Source organism: Seriola lalandi, unplaced genomic scaffold (genome assembly GCF_002814215.2).
Source record: "Seriola lalandi dorsalis isolate HSWRI2012SDOR001 ecotype SW California unplaced genomic scaffold, Sedor1 jcf7180002054910, whole genome shotgun sequence".
NCBI classification, from domain to species: Eukaryota; Metazoa; Chordata; class Actinopteri; order Carangiformes; family Carangidae; genus Seriola; species Seriola lalandi.
Window position 1 is genome coordinate 872,044 of NW_019525462.1, and position 19,003 is coordinate 891,046.

General features: G+C 41.2%; 1 long non-coding RNA gene across 2 annotated transcripts in view; it reads right to left on the reverse strand.

Annotated features, from left to right (window-relative positions):
- Nucleotides 1-19,003, reverse strand: part of LOC147817719 (uncharacterized) — a 95,984-nt gene that overhangs the window by 32,698 nt on the left and 44,283 nt on the right. For both annotated transcript variants that reach the window (XR_015436111.1, XR_015436112.1), the window contains exon 3: nucleotides 14,185-14,321. This is a non-coding gene — a long non-coding RNA (uncharacterized LOC147817719). The remainder of the gene's footprint in view (nucleotides 1-14,184; nucleotides 14,322-19,003) is intronic.

A 19,003-nucleotide genomic window follows, 5' to 3' on the forward strand; every position in this document is an offset into this window, starting at 1 on the left:
TGCTTACAGTATATATAGGTGCTTTAATTAGTTTCCAAACTATTATTGAAATATCTTGTAGTGTACTTGGTGAATACGCTGCTTAATATAGAAACATGTTATAAGAACAATAACCATCTCAGTAAGGGAGAACTGCCTGAGAGGTGACTCATTTAAGAACGTCTTGTGTCAGTCTGGGCTGAAAAGAAGACTTGAAAGGGGAGGAAGTCCCAAGTTCATCCTGGAATTAAGCAAAGGGACTGTTTGGCTTATATACACAGACATCCGTTAACATCCACACACGAACACACCCGCACCCTCGCACTAACACACACTGCCCAAACAAATATCTCACCCCAGCACCAAGTCAACCCATTCACCCAGCCCCAGCAGTTAAAAACAAAGTTTCCCCCTCCAGCTAAACTCGGGCCTGACCGTAACTGATTCTGAGCTTTCAAGTGATTTTATTGAGTTCCACTTCTCTGCTGTTTTTTTTTCATTTTTTTATTATTGTTTTTATGTTGTTTTCTATACTGCTGCATTCTGTTTCATTGCGTGTGTTGTAATGTTTGATAACTTGGGAGGACTGGTGAAGTAAATGGCATCATGTGCCAATGCATTCCTTTCATGTGATGATATTTGTTACTATCACTGCTGGGATATTTGTTAATCATAAGATTGAGCAGTGTAACCACGAGCCTTACAGAGGAGCTGGTGGAATATATCAAAACTCCAATCCAAGCAAAAACATAACATTAACCCAGATTAACCACTTATACTTTTCATATATTCGCTCCTAACCCTAAAAATGATAAGACGCGACGTGCACTAAATTTCTGCCTTCATTGTTTCTTCTTCATCCGTGGCTATAGCTGCACAGCCAGGGGTCATGGAGTTGGTGAACACACTGGAAAGAATGTAGCTAGGAGATGAGATAAGAAGTAATTGACAGTCATTAATGTGCCATAAAAAAAGAAACTAACAATTACATCTCCTTCTCTTACAAATAAAGGTATTTTACATACCACAAATGGACAAACAAGCATATGGATGCACAACATAGAAAAGTGTATACACCACATATGAATGGTCATACCCCATACGCATGAATGCGCACAGCCTAGACAGACATAATGAAGGCTAATGTAAGGTTCTGAGTAGATGTTATCACAAAAGAACAAAGTAATGTTATCCAGCAGGGAAAGAGCCCAGAGCTACTCCTGCTGCTTTTCTTCTCCTTCATTTTATTGGCAGGAAAGGAACCTTGGTTTCCAAGGTGATTCTTTGTATTGTTTGGGGGTGATTTTATTGAATAAAAAAAAAAAGGAAAAAAGAGTGGTTTATGCAGTGATCAATAAATAGTTATGTTACTGTAATCTTAAAAAACCTTTGAATAACAGACTGCTTCATTCTCGGTTTCCCACATTGCGTGCGGATCACCCCCTTCTTTCCTGCCATTACACATTTTTTTCTCCTTTGTCTGTCTCATTCTTTAGAGTAAACGATCTTTTGCTCCTGTTGATAAAATAGTATAAATACAGACAGGGATACAAGGGATAGCTATTGAAATATGGGCTGTAATAAAGCTGAATGTCAGCTGTGCGTGTTATTATCTCGGAAACATGTTAGATCAATTTTGTGCACATTCCTCGATCGTCCATTCGTGTTTTTCTTCCTTAAACTACTCGCGTTAGTGAAAATCACTAAACCTCTGAATTTACTTCCAGCCTACACAAACTCAAACCCTCTAAACCCAAGAGTGTGTGTGTGTGTGTGTGTGTGTGTGTGTGTGGGGGGGGGGGGTGCATATGTATGAATGTGTGTCCATCTTCTGCCAGGTTGAACAGGATGTGGGAGGTCAAAGGAGAGGGTCAAAGGTCAAAGCCTGACTAAATAATTACCAGATACTCTTTCCGATGACACGCGCACATGCACACGCACACGCACACAAACACACACAGACAAACACAGCACACACGTAATCAAACGCGCAGTTTCACGACTATATGGGTTGTTATTTTTGAGATGTCTGGACTCTGTCTTCCTCTGTGACCTCCTTAAGCTTGTGAACACACCTTCACTTATACACAAACACACACTTGAACATACTCTCATTCCCTGCCTGTCTCAGTGGCGCTCACACACTCACCCACTCACACCCCCACACACACACACACACACATAATGTGCCAGCCTGAAAGCTTGTCCCACTGACAGGCTATCAGTCAGGAAACAGAGGGGAGAAAAGGAGGCGAGAGCAAGAGAGAGAGGCAGGGTGGCTAGATTTAGCCTGTCAGTCACAAAAGGCCAAGGGTCGCACTGAAAGCCCACTGACATGTATGCACACACACATGCATGCACTCACTCACACATACAACCGTGTTCATCAAAACAAGGTCAGAAGTGGAGGGCAGACAGCTGGCTGGGTTTACAGAGAGAGAGAGCGAGAGCAGACTGCTGGGTAGTTTTACTAGCGTCTGCCCTTTAAATAGAGACTGGAAGAAAGTTTAAAGAGGGCACAAGTGAATGTTTACAGCAGGGCAGAGAGGTGCGAGCACTTATTTCAATTGTTGTGAATGGACTTAATATCAGTAACATGCCCTCAAGAATTCATGGGCACATTTTAAGGGAATACTAATAATTCGATCAGCAAAAAGCAACTCTTAAAGATGCCATAATGTAATTGGATCACACAAAGTGCAAACTTTTGGCCTTGATTTTTTTGCCACAAGCATTAGCACAGCTTAGCCCTCTTTTTCTGGCATCCTTCGTAAACTGTTAAAACAGAGGAAGGAAGCAGGTAAAACAAAAACATACTCCCTGTGCCAAATCCACTGTTTTTCACTTCATGTCAGTGTGGCACACCTTGTAATCATCCACATCAGTCTAGACCGGGACACGCCAATTCACCTCCTGTCTCTGGACTAAAAACTCCTGTCCTTTTAAGTCCACACACAGGTAATTAGTGCCTTAATGAGAAGACATGGACAGAAGTACACACACACACACTCAAAGACAAATGGGTATATCTGCACACTTAATCACACTAACGGCACATGTTCACAAACAATGTCATGCATTCAGACAGGTAAGGTTATACACACAGACACGCACTTCCCCTAGACTCTCACCGACCATATGGCCTACAGGTCAAGTATTTGCACTCACACGCTCTAGCCAAAACACATGAGATGTTTATTGTCTCTGACTGCTGGAGAATGTGAGTATGGAAGGAGAGTGCAGTTGAAATCAGGTGGACAGAGAGTTGCTAGGATTGTGTGGTAGTTTCTGATGTTGTTGAGGGTGTTGGTGCCTTTTCTTAAGTTAAGTTACTTGTTTGTATGCAAGTATGTTTACACACACAGGGAATTCGATCTCTGCATTATTTAAACCCATTCATGAGTAGTGAGTGCACACACACACACACACACACACACACACACAGAAGCAGTAGGCAGCTGGGGGTTAGGTCCCTTTCTCATGGATGTTGAAGCAAGGATTTGAACAAGCGACCTTTCTGTCCCACTTCTCTGACCTCCAGATCACATCTGTCCCAAGCATTGAAAACCTGACACTTTTAAGCTGCAGGATTTCTTTGAGATCGTGGTGATTTTGCGCTGATGTTTGTCAGTTAGAACGTGACATTGTTTCCTTTCTTTTCAGTCAGTATCATGTGGCTCTCCCTAGGTGGGGTTCATTGCCTTATCTGTTCAGTGAATGTGCATATCCCTGGTTATGCTTTGGGTCCCAGATCTTATTCGGCTGATTCTGAGATTCCAGAAAAGACTATAGAAGGCAGCAAAATGTATCTGTATGAAAAAGTCCTGTAGGTCACTTTACATTTGTTTTGTGTTCTCAGTGGGATTTCATTTCATGGAGTACCACTTTTATCTGGAGGGGCCCAACATGGGGCCTCACATGCCCCAAGGATGGAGAAGCCTAAATAATGTGACCATTCAGCATAATACAAAAAGCCAGGCCAGACAGAACAACATGGGTGGTCAAGGTAGAGCAGCCAGGTGGGGTTAAAAGGAGGACCAGAGGAAAAGAGAATGGAGAGGAGCATGTGGTCAGCACAGCGGGAAACCCAGTGGTCATTTCACCCATGGACACACACACATACACACACCAATATACACACACCAATTGATAGACTTACTGATAAAGTGAAAGATGCATGGTTAGCCAAACATGGAGACAAACAGCGAGGCAGGCCAGAAGCCAGATGAACAGATAAGGATCCATGCAAGGCTACAGTCACACACAGACACACACAAACACAGAGAGACAAACTGGTCCACCTGGCAAGACAGGCTGAGTTTGCTTTGCCTGTGGGGATGATCAAGGGTGAGCTGGGATACACAGTGATCTGTCTCATTAATGTTGTTGCTGTCTGGGTCATAAAATCTACACCCCCCCACCTCCCCCAGCTCATGTAAGAGTAATGCTTTCCATGTGGTTTTATATTATCATCTAATCTCTCAGCCCACCATTGATCATTTGTGTGTCCACCAAAGGTGAATAATAAGTGAAGGTTTGTGTGTTTAAAAATTCAGCAGTGCACTGTATAAAAGTCTACGTGTTTGATGCAATATAGGTAGAGCATAGGTGAATGTGGAGGCAGCGGTAGGGTTGATATTTCATTTGCAAGATCATTTATATTTTTTATAAGGCTGTGTCAAGTACACTACAAAAAACATCCATCTTAACAAGTAATATCATCTCACAATCAGCCTTGGTGAGAGGTCTGTGTGGGACTGTTTCCAATGCCGCACCTGCCTGCAACTCAGTATCTAATAAAACTCAGCCCCATCCCATGGGACGAAGAAGACACATATTGCCATTATGGATCTTTTTAATCTAAAAAAATGCAATTACAGTTTCTCAGCTGTTTACTAACCAATGTTTTCTTTTTTCTTTTTTTTTGGGGAGGGGGAATAGCAATAGATACAACCCACGTGTTAGAATATCTGATTTCAGAGTAGCATTGTTTGTGTTACTGTTATCAAAATGAAACCATCTATACACAATACATAAAGTTAAGTGTAGTTTGCTAATCAGATCTGGGCACATGCAGTTTTTTTTGGAAAAAAAATGCATGATTAATAATTGTAATAAAACAGTATAGTGATATGAAATTTCCAGAAGTGATAATGATTCTGACTGCATGCTCCTACCAACATGAGAGCAAATACACATATCTGCTCCTACAACAGTCATTTTGGGGTCTCGCAAGACGCAGTCTCACAGAAAGCGGAGGGATTTTTAGGGGCCGTGCGAGTACAGGCAGGGGCTGAGCTGAGAACCAATACAGTCCCTGGCACACGGCCACACACAGGGTCAAGTGCGCATGTCACTCGCTAGCATACAAGCTAATGTCTGTGTACAGCTGATACATGTGCTGTTTAGGGCAAATAAACACAAAACGGTCCACCGGTCGTTCCATATCCGTAGTCCTCTGCGAATTTTAATCTGTAGTTAAGCAACTCTATATCCATTTTGTGACGTGTCGAATATGTGTTCTATTCGAAACACTTCACTTAAACAGGCCTTGACTATGTCTAAGTGAATTCATCCAATGTGTGTGTATTTATTGCTCTGTGTCAGCAGCCATAGTCAAATATTGCTTTTTACATGCTTTCTGCTTTGTATTTGTACTAAACTTTGTATTTGTACTATCAACACTGGCTCTCAGTTTACTTGCATGTGTAACAGTTTTTCAACCCCTCAAAGTCTTTCTTATTAGGTATGTCTGCCAAGCTGCTCCACCTAACAAGAAATGATTTGAGAAAAAAAAAGGAAAGAAAAAAAGTACCAGAGCAAGACAGACGCATGAAATTGTGTAGAGTGGCTACCAGCTACCAGAGCACTGCTACCTGTATATTCACGTTCATCTCAGACTATAATAGCGCATTATTACTACGTGGTCTAACAATCCAATCTGATGGTAGCAAAAAAAATAAAAACTCCACCCAGCCACATTGGGAGTGGAGAGATTGCATGCAAACGCCTTCTCTCTTGCTAAATCAGGCGAGGGGAAACGACGCATTGCACAATGGCTCTGTTGTATTATTAGCCCCTCAGAGGAAGCTACAATTGTCGTATCAGACTCCCCCCCCCCCCAGAGTAAGTCTGGGAAAATATCAGCTTCCTGCCCATGACTTCAGGGTTTAGCCTGAGTAAGCGTTTGCCTCTGCCTTTCTCACTGCTTCATACACTTTCTGACCCTGTTTCTCTCTCCACCACCACCCCCCTCACTCCCCCACCCCTCTCACTTCACAGTTATTTGGCCGGCTCCTTGTTTACCCAGATCAAACTTGTCAGGGAAAGCCAAGTGAGTTTAAACAAACACATGCGCACACATTCACGCACACACACTCAGACACAGACACACGGCGATCAAAAATTAGCTGGCAACAAGGCACCACAAAACATCACTGCTAAAACACCAACTGAACCAGTATCTGATTCTCATTCAGTACACCAGAGATTATTGCTGTAATTTATGCTGACATAAATAAATCATTCAAATCTGTGTGTGAGCATGTGCGTGTGTGCACATGGGAAATGAGATGGAGAGGATGTGAGGGAGGTTGAGAAGGAGTGATAGTGAAATGAGAGACTGACAGCATTTCATTTATTATTATTATTATCATTATTGTTATTATTATTTCCTCTAATGGTTAGATTTGGTTTCCCAAGAGCTCTTCTCAGCCTCCAACGCTCAGTGGAAGCAACAAGCTCTAAAGAAAATCAGAGAGAGACAGGACATCTCCTTCCAGCTTATCTGGTTGGTAGCCAGTCTGTATCTCCTCGGGGCAGCACACACTGCCTGTCTGACCTCAGCCGAACTCAACTACACTGCAACAGTAGTCCCACTGCTGATGATGTGGAGCTGAGAGAAAGGGAGTTTGAAGAGAGCTGAAGAGAGAGAGGGAGGGCAGTGGGAGGGAGGGAGGGAGGGAGAGAGGGAGAGAGAGAGAGAGAGAGAGAGAGAGAGAGAGAGAGATGAACTCCCTGTGCATGTTCCTGGTGAAGAGGCAAAACCCAAGACATCCCCTCCATTAAATTGCTGCTCCATTAAATTACAAAACTGATTCAGTATTCAAAAATCAGTAAAACCATATGTTATGCTTTTTGCTGGAGTCATGGAATTAGGCACCACATAAAACAAAAATCCCATAAAATACTTGATGGAGAACTCATTTTAGCGAAGTGTGTCATTAAAGTTATGGCTGAAGCAGACACATTGTAACTTGTGCATGGTCAGCGATACTGAAACATGATGAAATGAAATATTAAAGGAATAATTTGACATCTTGGGAAATAAACTTATTCACTGTCTCGCTGAGACTTAGATGAAAAGATCGATATCCACTATGTAGTTTCTGTATTTTAACTATGAAGCTATCTGTTCCTTTAAAAAGAATTCAAATCTCATTTCGTATATTTAGAGTCCCTAAAGTACTGTATAATGTAAAGAATAGTGGTCTCTGATTTTTCAGTAAGCTAAGTGATTTATCCTCATTTTATCTCATTTACAGCGTGAGAGATGAGATTACAGTACACACACTGATTCTGCTAATGATTTACTGTCATTTACCTATGATCACCTTTTTTCCTTTGTTATTAAACCAATTTGTGAGTATCCTGCTCTAAACTACATCTCCAGAAGACTGAATAATTCTTCCTGGCAGTGACATGAGGTTAGCTAATCCCACAATGCTTTGCAGCTCCACTCCCTCAGTTACATGGACGGATTACTCAGTTTTACCACTCGACTGCTTTGATAAAAACATCATCTTGCACCTTGCACCATCTTGACCTTACTGGCTCCAGGCCACGCAGTCAACAGTTGAGTAATCCGAAGCTCTGCAACTTTTTGAGTTTGAAACTAAGGCTGTAAGATAACAAGACATGTGCTGCAATTGACCATTTTAATCAATTTGAAAAGTTCATTACATTTCAAAAGGACAGCAGTAGAATGGGAGGCTCTAAAGTGACTTAAGTGACACTGGACTGCTCCGGCAACGCTAGCCAATCGCCGCCATACACTGTATTTGAAGATGGACGTCGCCCCTGTGATGTCACCCGTAGCTTTCTGAAGCGCGGTTTTGAAGCTCAGAGTTGGCTGCTTTGCCGTCGCTATCTCAGTAGTGCCTGACTCCGCCCAACTCCCAGCTAATCCAAAAATAGACAAAGAGTGTGGCGTGTGTGGAGCTGAGACCTCGGTGCATGCCAGTTTTATGGCAAGCATCACACACCTGTCATTCAAAGCGGCCGCGCCCTCAATTATACACAACTTTTAGCCTGAGTAAAATTTAAAAAAGTTTGGCATTTTAACAAAGGAGTCTATGGGGATTGACTTGCTTTTGGAGCCAGGCTCAAGTGGCCCTTCAGGGAACTGCAGTTTTTGACACTTCCGTTTTGGCTTCATTTTTCAGGCTTGATCGACACCTACAGCGAGGCAGACCTTAAAAAAAAAAAGCTGCGGGCACACCTACCGGCCGACATGGAAAAAACACATTTCCCTGGATAACATACGACTGGACACAAGATAAACACCACAACGTCTCCAGGAGTTTAAATCTGGATGCAGTTGGTGATGAATTCCTCAAGCACTCGGCCTCAAGGAGAAAAACCTTTCTTCTGAGGGACAAACATCTGTACTGGTGAGTAAGCCTATAATAGTAGGTGTCTAAGTGTTTGAATGAAACCTTGGTTGGTTGCATCACTGTGTTGTTTGTCGAAGTAGCATTCAGCGTGGCACCAGAGCAGGTGTGTACGTGGTGGGCGTGTCAGTGAATATAGGGGTTGTAGCTATGTGTTGATTTGGTGTGCCGTTTATTTCATTTGATATTCATTTAACTTGCTTGGTTGTAGATGGAATTGTTTGGTTGTTTGTTTGTTTTTTTATTATTTATTTCTAGTGAGGTGGTTGTTTGTTATAGCGACATCTGATTGATCTTATATGGAAACATGTCGGTCATTGAACATTATAAACACTTTTATATATAGCGTCAAGTTTCAGGCAAACACAGGGGAAAAATAAAATGAAAAAATAAAGCCAATAAAGTATATTTGAAGTTGATAGAAGTTTGATGTGAAAAAGACAGCGAGACACAGAGAAGACAATGATAGAGAAATGCATGCAGAAGTGAAACATGGAACAGAGAGAGTGGAGATCCACAGTTGCTGATGGAGGCTGGGAGTAGGGAGTGAAAGGAGGAAGGAAAGAGTGATGGAAGGGCAAGGAGAGGGCTGAGGAATGGACAGGAGGAAAGACATGAGAGAGAGGGAGAAAGATAAGGAAGAAAAGGGAGAGTAGGTGTTCAAAGACATAGTGAGGGAAATGATGGAGCTGGCACCAAGGAGCAAAGGTAGAGAGGGGGAGTGATGAGTTTGGAGGAAGAGTTCAGCAAAGGCCTTGGATCCAATCAAAAGACTGTTTTTGATTATGTTTTTCATTTCACCTAAAATAATGTTTCAGTAGTCACTTGCTCATAGCTAAGCACCAGCCTTGGTCTTTGAATGGATACACGCTTTGAGCACAACATTTCTCTGTGGCCCCGGATGAACTGCTAAAGCTCACTGCAGCTGTAGTTCGGCGAACCAAGCAGTGTGGGATTAGCTAACCTTGTCTCATTCCGGTAACCCGTGAAGAATTATTCAGTCTTTTGGAGATGTAGTTTAGAGCAGGACACCTGGTTGTTAAACATTGCTTGAGATATTTGATCCCAAGGGTGACTGAGCAGAAGCAGTTTTGGTTGCATGAATGGAATAAACCTACATTATTTATCAATTGACTGATATTATGTTTAAACCGGAGGTATGGTAATAAGTCTTGGTTCGTTAAGTTGGACAAGATTGACAAGTGAAACCACAAGAAATTTGTTTTATTATAAAACTGCTATAATGTCTTTAACTCTCACTACAGTTCAGATGACCTCTCAAATGATGTAATATATAAAATATACAAAAGATATATTAAAAACAAGAAATTTGCTATTTCTATTTGTAAAAACAATTATTGAAATCAAGATTCAGTACTCGTATTCATACTGTAGATCTGGTGCAGAGGAGTGGAAGCAGCGAATAGTATGGTATTTTCTTTACATCACTCGTATCCTTATGAGAGACAAATGTTCATAAAACTTTTATTTTATAAAAAAAAAAAAAAACTTTCTTTGACAACTCATTTTGATTTTGGGGTGGAATTCTCCTTCAAAGCTTAAACATAATGCTATGGGATGCTGCTGCAAAAGCCAGGAGAAGTATCGGCGGCAACCGTCATAAATATATGATACATTACTACAACAAATTATAGCTGAAATTTTAGCCTGGCACACACTAATTCCCTTCAGACATAAAATATTGATTACGATCGATATAGAAGTGCGAGTACAGAAAACTGCAAAACAGTAAGTTTTACAAACAGCGTGAGGTCTCAGAGGCAGCAGTGTTTACAAGAACTGAACAAAAACAAACTGTGCACACATACAGAACTGTATGGTCTCACTTCATTACAAGTGCATAGAGAAGTTCCTCACAGGCGCACATGGTCGCATCAAATGCACAAAGTGAAACAAGCACGTGTGTAAAACTCCTCAGAGACAAACTTGTTTTTCAGAAACACACCAAAAGTGCTAAACAGTAGCAAAGTGTGCACATTTCCTGTGAACGCAAAAAAAAACCACACACACACACATGCATAACTTTCTCTCACAAACACAAACAAATACGTCGTGACGTTTCTCAAAAACACAAACTCGTAAATACGCGTGAAGCCTATAACAAATGCATAACAAAACTTGCATGTGTCGAGCCCTTCGCAAGCTCATACATATATGCATAAAGCTTCTCACATGCACACACGTGCACTGCTTCTGTCTGCCTCCCACATGTACTGTAGCGTTTGTGACGCATAGGAAAAGTCATTAGACCCGCACTTCCTCTCCAAACTGAAGAGAAAGAAGAAAAGACTGTCTTACATGAAACACACAGGAAATGTGTGGGTGACTGCCTGTATGCAAGTGTGTGTGTGTCTGTGTGTGTGTCAGTTTGTATATTTGTATATTTGTGTGTGCACGTGTACACGCATGTTTCCCAGTCTAAAGTTCTGCCCCTAGGGCTGGTGACCAAGGTCTTGTAATTGCTTGCCTTTGATTGCTTTCATTGAGTAGACTACAGCAACAATTACAGCCAATTAAAACACACAGCTAAGGCTTGACTTGCTCAGCAGATAAAGTCTCAGACCAGGATCATGTGGGTCCAGCATTTGGCCAAAGCTTCACCCCCTAATTTCCAGGTTTACACTTAATTGGATTATATCAAAGTACCCACTATAATCATGTGATGTCATTTTTCTTTTCTTTTTTTTTTGAGTAATTATCATTTTTGTCAGTGCAGCAAACATTTACTCAGTACATCAAAAACCAGCTGTAAGAGTTCATTTACCCAATCAAACATGAAATAATTGCAGATTTTTACCGATACAAAACACATAGTGCTGATCATTCTTGTTGTGTTTTTCAAATGAGGCAACAAAATGTAAAACATCTAAACACATATCTGGCTTCAACTGCACATTTTCTAGAGTTTCACAAGTTTCATTTCTCCTTACACAAAGGTACAAACAGCGAGAGCTTCTGCTTTTTGATGGAACTCATGGTTATAATTGTGTAACTAATCACTTGATATATAACAGTGTGTGTGTACGTGTGTGTGTTTTTCATGTATCTTCCTTTACACGAGCTTAAATTTTGCATAACGTCCAAACCAGCACTTCCTTGTGTGACTGTGCGTGGGTGCGTGTTTATCTGCATACTCAGTCAACATTCACAGTCTGTGGTGTGTCTTTCTGTATATGAATGTACTGTATATGCATGTTCAGTAGGTGTGTTTGTTTGTGTGTGTGTGTTTGTGTGTAGGTGTGTGTGTGTATGTGTTCTTCTCCAAACTGGCCAAAAGGCAATTGAAATAGATGATCCACTGCAGCAGTTTGTGAGACAAAAGTGTGAGACAGGGAGAACAGGAAGAATATAAAAGTGAAATAGAAGCCGTAAGAAATCCAAAACAACAAAGACAGGAAGAGAAGATAGAAGGCGGCAGAGGGAGAATCCTGGGGTTTGGACATCTGCTCAAGCTTCAGGAAACTCAATCACTTCATGGCTGAAGGTGGAAGTCTTACCTGCCTGCACTAAATCATGTCAACACACACACACACACACACACACACACACACACACAATGCCATGAAAATAGCACAGACAGGTGAAGGACAGCTTTTCTGACTTCCATGGGGAAGAGTAATCACACACACACACACACACACACACACACACACACACACACACGCACACACACACACACACTCTCGTGGATTATTTGGACACTGTGTCTCATCTCTGTTATGAACATCTGTCACCTCAGCAGGATCCAAACAGCTAATAAACATGCAAACGCATGCTCATGTGTGAACACACACACACACACACACACACACACACACACACTAACATTATCTTTATTTCTCTATCTCACTTTGTCACACACACACACACATCTCCATCTTCAGTCAAAATAGATGGCTAAATTTGGCCCAGTCTCCATGTCTTACTGTTTCAGTATTTTATCAGTCTGTCTACATACACACCTGCACCCACTGACAACCAGCATAGCTAAGACCTCCACATCTCTGGGTTATGCATTCACTCGCTTTTGTACCTATCCATGTTCATACAGCAACATTTAATTCACACTGATCTTTATGCACTAAGAAACTGTATTATGCTGCAAGACATCTGTCCCTTAAGATCCCCTGGGGTAAAACTTTCCTCACTGCTAACTGCAAACAGGCTTTCAGGTGCTGTTTATTGGCACATGAAAAGAGAAGAAGGTCTGTTCATGTGAAGTTCACCTCTGAATATTCCACACAGAGCTGGAAATCCCCACCACCACCCACCCCACACACACATACACACACACACACACAGTAGAAGAAGACACTAAAACATGCAGGTGTTGCAAACTGTAATCTTTAGCTTTTGAGCTTTAGGGTGAACATTTTGTATTGCACTGCTCAAAGGGAAGACTTTAGAGTTTCAACTTGTAATCTTAAAAAAAAAAAAAAGTTTTGGTGTGTGGGTCTGATTGCACGCATGTGTGTGTGGGTGTGTGTGTGTGCGTGAGGTATATATATTACTCATGTTGTGGGGACCTAAATCTGTTTACACAGTCACATCATGCAGACTTGCCTTCCTTATGGGGACATAAGGTCTTGATGCTGTCTTCTAGTTTCAGTTATTCTTTTTGAGCAGCAAATAGATCCAACTTTTCAGTAAATATTTGTCACAAAATGCATGACAACCATGTGTTCCACAAGCCCCTGAAATGTATTTTTACACCATGTTAGATCCTCAAACTGATGTAGGTTCTGTTTAAAGAGGACAAGGCATTGACGGGAAAGTTGATGAAGCAGACTGACAAAATGCCACCAAAACAGCATAAGGCTTAAACTTGTCTCCCACTTTCAACATTAACTTTGCATGTGAAAACAGTCAATGATTATCTGTCAAACATACAGAAAGTTTTGCTGGTTGGCTAATTGAGGGTGCTCTCAAACTGTGATAAATGTTCCATCCTCTTTACTTTCACATTCAGACCTGGTTTTGTGGGTTTATGAAATTGTCTATGTCAACATTTCCCGTTTCTAACTGTAAGCACCACACACACAAATGAACCGATAGTACCATTATGAACTCTCAGAGAACTGTTGCATCTAAAATGTCAGTGTCGACTGTGGGAAAACTGCTCGAAGTTGTATGCATAATGAAGGGGCTATACCAACAGAGGTAACCCTGTGTTGCAATGTCCGTCCTGTCAGTTGTATTTAATAGTTTATAGTATATACAGTATTTATACATTTCCTTTGCTCCTCATTTCTTATGGTGTGGTCTGGCAAAAAAAACAAAAAACAAAAAACAAAACATATGCTAACATTAAATTACACCAGCGTTGCTCATTATCAGGCATTTCTCTAAAACACTGCTAAATCACGTGTATATTCATCATTTTTGTATGTATTTTTATACATCCAATATTACCATCTAATTACATCATAAACATACAGAGCTCAGTAGCTGTAATTTAAAAAGGTTATTAGTGTATATTGCCAGTAAAAAACACATTAGCTTAGTGCCTTACCTTGGCAATCCAATTCCCCTGAACATTCCCATTGTAGAGGTCTAGAGCCAGGGAGGATTCCTCCAGTGTTAATTAAACTGTCTGTCTTGGAGAGAATTAAGGTCGTGATCTCCCAGACCTCACCACTCCCACACTCCCTGAGAAGAAAGGAGAGAAGAAAAGAGACTTAATGAAGGAATAAAAGGATGAAATGACTTAATGAACCGCCTAACGAGGCCTGCGGCCGTTTAATAAGGGCTTATTAAAGCTTAATTAGAACAATAATCCAGCTTGTTTGGAGTCATTCAGTGTTGACTTGTGGCTGATTGTGTTTTTATGATAACTGGATAAACAAGGATGCATTGTCATACCACAGGAAGGAAGACGTGTGTGTGTGTGTGTGTGTGTGTGTGTGTGTGTGTGTGTGTGTGTGTGTGGGGGTGTGTGTGTGTGTGTTTGTGTGGGTGTGGGTGTGTGGGTGTGGTGTGTATATGTGTGTGTGTGTGTCCCACAAAGAAGGACTCCAAGGTGAGAGCTTCAGGTGACCTTCAAATCAGATAGAGGCCCTGCAGTCACACGCTGGAGTTTGATTTACATCCATCATCCAATTCAAACACTCTCCCAATAACCATGTTGCTCCATGGATGTCAAGGTAGCTCCTTTTGTCAACACTTAATGATCGGATTTTCATCATCTTTAAGACAGTGGCCTAAGGCTTTGTCATACAATACTCTCACATCCCTATGAAAGAGATACAGCTCAAAGCACCAGACATGCTATTACACTAACACATGCTGCATGCGGTCACATGGATCCTGGATCCTTTATTCTCCCTCATTATTTAGGGACACACTAATTTACGGACTAATTACAAAACTGTCACACTATGAGACCTGACTGTAAGATCATGCTTTAGGATCTGATATACAGAAGCTGCTCTATGGACTTAAGCGAATGAGTCACATGGTTTGTATAACCCTAATGATTCAGCTGTTATTCGCCCTTCCTCATTGATTTAAACACAACACACAGTGTTTCCTCTATAGACATCAGAATGACTCACATGAGTCAGAGACCAAGCTGCATTGTGCCTGAGAGAGTGTAAGGTATACTGAGCACTTGGGGGCTTCAGATTTTCATTATTCAGACAGTGATGCCATCACCCCTTAGAGGGCTGAGTCAACCGCAGAGCGCTCTGTATCCTACTGGTATGCCAAGCTCTGCTCTCATTACTATGGTTCTCTGTTCTGTGATTCATTTTATATCAGTGATTCAGATTGTTAATGCCCACAGGCTCTTATATTGAGTTACCAAAATCTTGTGGTCCCAACAATGAAAGGAGTTACTCATCCTTCTTCCTGATCATGTGACAACCTCAGATGACCCCGTTAAACAATACCACACAGTATGTTTGTGACATGTTGATTCATATGAATATAAATGCGGCCACACTGGACTGTACGTGCCTGATTTACACACAGACAGATATTGTATCGTATGTAATGTAATGGTATACTGTGGAGAAGTGTATTAAAAGAGTAGATCAGGAACAAAAATGATGCCAGAGACAGGGACGGGGACGTGTATGGAGCTCATCATCCTCATGATCAGGACATGTGGATCAAGATTCAGGCACTTTCTCAAACATGTCAACTCATAAAGCTAACAGCTATGAGTCAAACTCAATATTTCGAGCTCTGAACCAGTCCCAAAGTGTTTGTAGAGTAAATAACATGAAATAAATTTGCTGAAATTGTGTGGGGGCCTAATTGGAGTGACTACTAAGCAGAAAGCAGCTCAGCTAAGAGTGATGCACTGATACTCCTTGTCAATCAAGCTTCCAACCCAACTCTCTTTAAACCGTCATATCTAATATAAAATATATTTACCTATTTTTTTTTTTTTCAAATCTCCACCAACACTGGCATTAGAAGATAAAAAAAATGCTACTGAGACCATGTGATGTGCCTTTATCAGGTCAGAAGCAGCAATCCTTCAGTACCATGAGAATTCTTTTAGAGTCAGCATCGAAAGGTCATTAGAGGAACTGCACTCAGGGAGAGAGTGAAATGAGCAATTAGCCTAATACAGTGTGCGAGAGTGAGGAAAGATGACTCAAACACCGACACATGAGCAAGATAAATACACACAAACACACACACACTGACGAGTGTTCAGTACATTCTATACTGTATATATGACTTTGTATACACACTTCTTACACACACCACACTCTGGCGCATTAACTGATGCATATTGCTAGAGCTCGATTGAACCAGGATGACATCACCTAGCTGTCAGCTCTCTGTGGACGCACACCCCCATTACTGTAGCTGTGTGTGTGTGTGTGTGTGTGTGTGTGTGTGTGTGTGTGTGTGTGTGTGTGTGTGTGTGTGAGAGTGTGCGTGCGTGCGTGCGTGCATCTGCGCGTGTGTGTGTGTGTAACTGCATGTATGAGTGTGTCTCTGGCATTTGTGGCATTTTGCATTTTTTACTGTGGCACATCATCTACCACAAATTCACACACACACACACGCTGTGGTCATCATTTCCCACCAGCCTGTCACTTTCAGGGTGCTAATTCACCAGAGTTCTACACACAGCTTTCTAAGTCAGGTAGCATTTACTCAGCCAGAAGGATTTAATTCATTTTGCCTGTAGCACTTTTGGCTTAGTGCTCTATTTTCAGATCCAAACATGATGGGTTTTAAGTTTTTAACCATGAGCACTCCATTGTGGTTATTGAAAAACACTTTCAACCGTCTCATTTCTCGATGAAGATATTCGCGCATACACGTCTTAAATGCAGGAGCGTTGGAAAGTGTCACTGAGATCAAAACATTAGGATGATCTATAAATTGTGATGCTGAGCAAGGGCAGTCTGTGGGATATTCTTTTCTTTTTTTTTTTTAACTTTTCATTTCCTCATTTTTATATCAGTTTCAAGTTTTACACTGCGCTCCCACTGTCTGGGAATTATGTCATTTAGCCAGAGGGCAGACTGAAGTCGCACTCTAGAGTGTTATTAAACGATTTTAGGCATCGCAGTGTGGATACGCTTGGAGCATCGCACGTGTGACAGCATTTCATGAGGAAGGTTTGAACCCTCCCAGTCACAGTTCATGGACCATGTCTCTGGCAAGTCTGTTGCTCTGCTAAAACACTTCAATCCCCTCCATTTATTTCCAGAACGCCAAACAGCTGACGATTCCTGCAGAAGGGCCAACGATTTCTATTGTTGTCATACGTTTCCCCTCTTCCACACATATGTCAATTTTATGTCAGAGGATTAGGGATGCCAGTTATTGTTCTGCAGCATGAGAATGATGTCAACTTTCCTACAGGGCCTTTTCTGTGAGATGTAGACAGCAAAGCAGCTGACAATTCCTGCAAAGACGCCAACACATCACATCATTTACAAAACTACTTCCCCGCTCTTCAGCTCTGTCAGTCATACACTGGAGAGTTATAGAAAGAGGGAGGAAAAAAAAAAAGAATGATGTCATGTTTCCAGCAGGGCTTAAAATCTCAGAGTTATTATGCGAGTGCGCTGAGCTTCGGGAGATGATGATGATGATGATGATGATGATGATGATGGTGATGGTGCTGGTCAGAGCAGTGGTCATGGTGGTGACGGCAGTGATGATGTAATCTTCCCCAAAGCCTTTTCGCTTTCAGTTTAACAGCATGAACGGTTTACCACTTCTCCATTGGTAGTGCTGTGGAGGAGGAACCAGCTGATTTACTTCTTTTAATAAAAAAATTAAAAAAAACCTCGTTGAGTTGAGGAGGCACCAAGACTCTTAATGTCCTCATTAATGTGCCTATTAATATTAATATCATTAATGTACCATAAATTGGAGGGGAAATTAAGTTTACTTTGAATTATTACATGATGTCTTGGTCTTACAGTGTTCACCAGAAAATTATACCCCACTATCAAATTTCTAATATTTTTAAACACAAAAAAATGTAATCTGAGTGGGTAAAACACTTAATAAGTTAATCATGTAATAAGGTCCCTCACATATATTGACATACCATTACACTATTAAGCTTTTGCTTTTCATTATAACTCATTTTTTCTCTGGCAATGTAAATACAGTAATATTGGCTCATGTTAACCTCATGCATTAGGTGTTATCATCAGATAACACCTACAATATAGACCAATGTTAAGGATATTAGGCAACAGTTTGGAAAGTGATTGCGTTTGATGCCAGTTTTTACATCATCGGCTAAAACACGCCTCTCGTGACAAGGTGTTGCTAAAAAATAAATCAGGCAATAGCAGTGCCTTTTCTGAATGAAAGCCACATTCTTTTGTGAAGTCTAAACTGCGGGCTCCAGTTCTGAAGAGGCAGTCCATCCTCTATTGCCCTACTCAGCAATGATGAGACACTGCGCTCGCTGTTTGTCTTCTTGTCAAAAGCAATTACTTCAACATGCTCGAGTTTCTAATGTGAGTGAATTACAGTGTATCATCATCCCCTGCTCTCGGAAAAAACTGCAGCCATCATTATTTCCATTGTTTTCAATCGTTCTAAAGGTTCACTTATTTCTAAAGATTCCCTGTTATTTTCCAGTTCCACCCCTATGTGTTAGTACTAAACTATAAATTATGTCACTCTGCCACTGGGCTTCTTGCTCATTATGACTAAACTGATAACACATGCAGAGGCGCTTTAACTGTTAAAACATCTCTGCACTGAACAGCTGACTACGCCAGAGCTTTTAAAGGGCTAGTGCATGTAAAAATCAGTTTGAAGCTAAAAATCAATTTCTTCAGCCATGTCGTAGTAAAACACATCAATATAGGCCAGAATGTCAACATTACTTT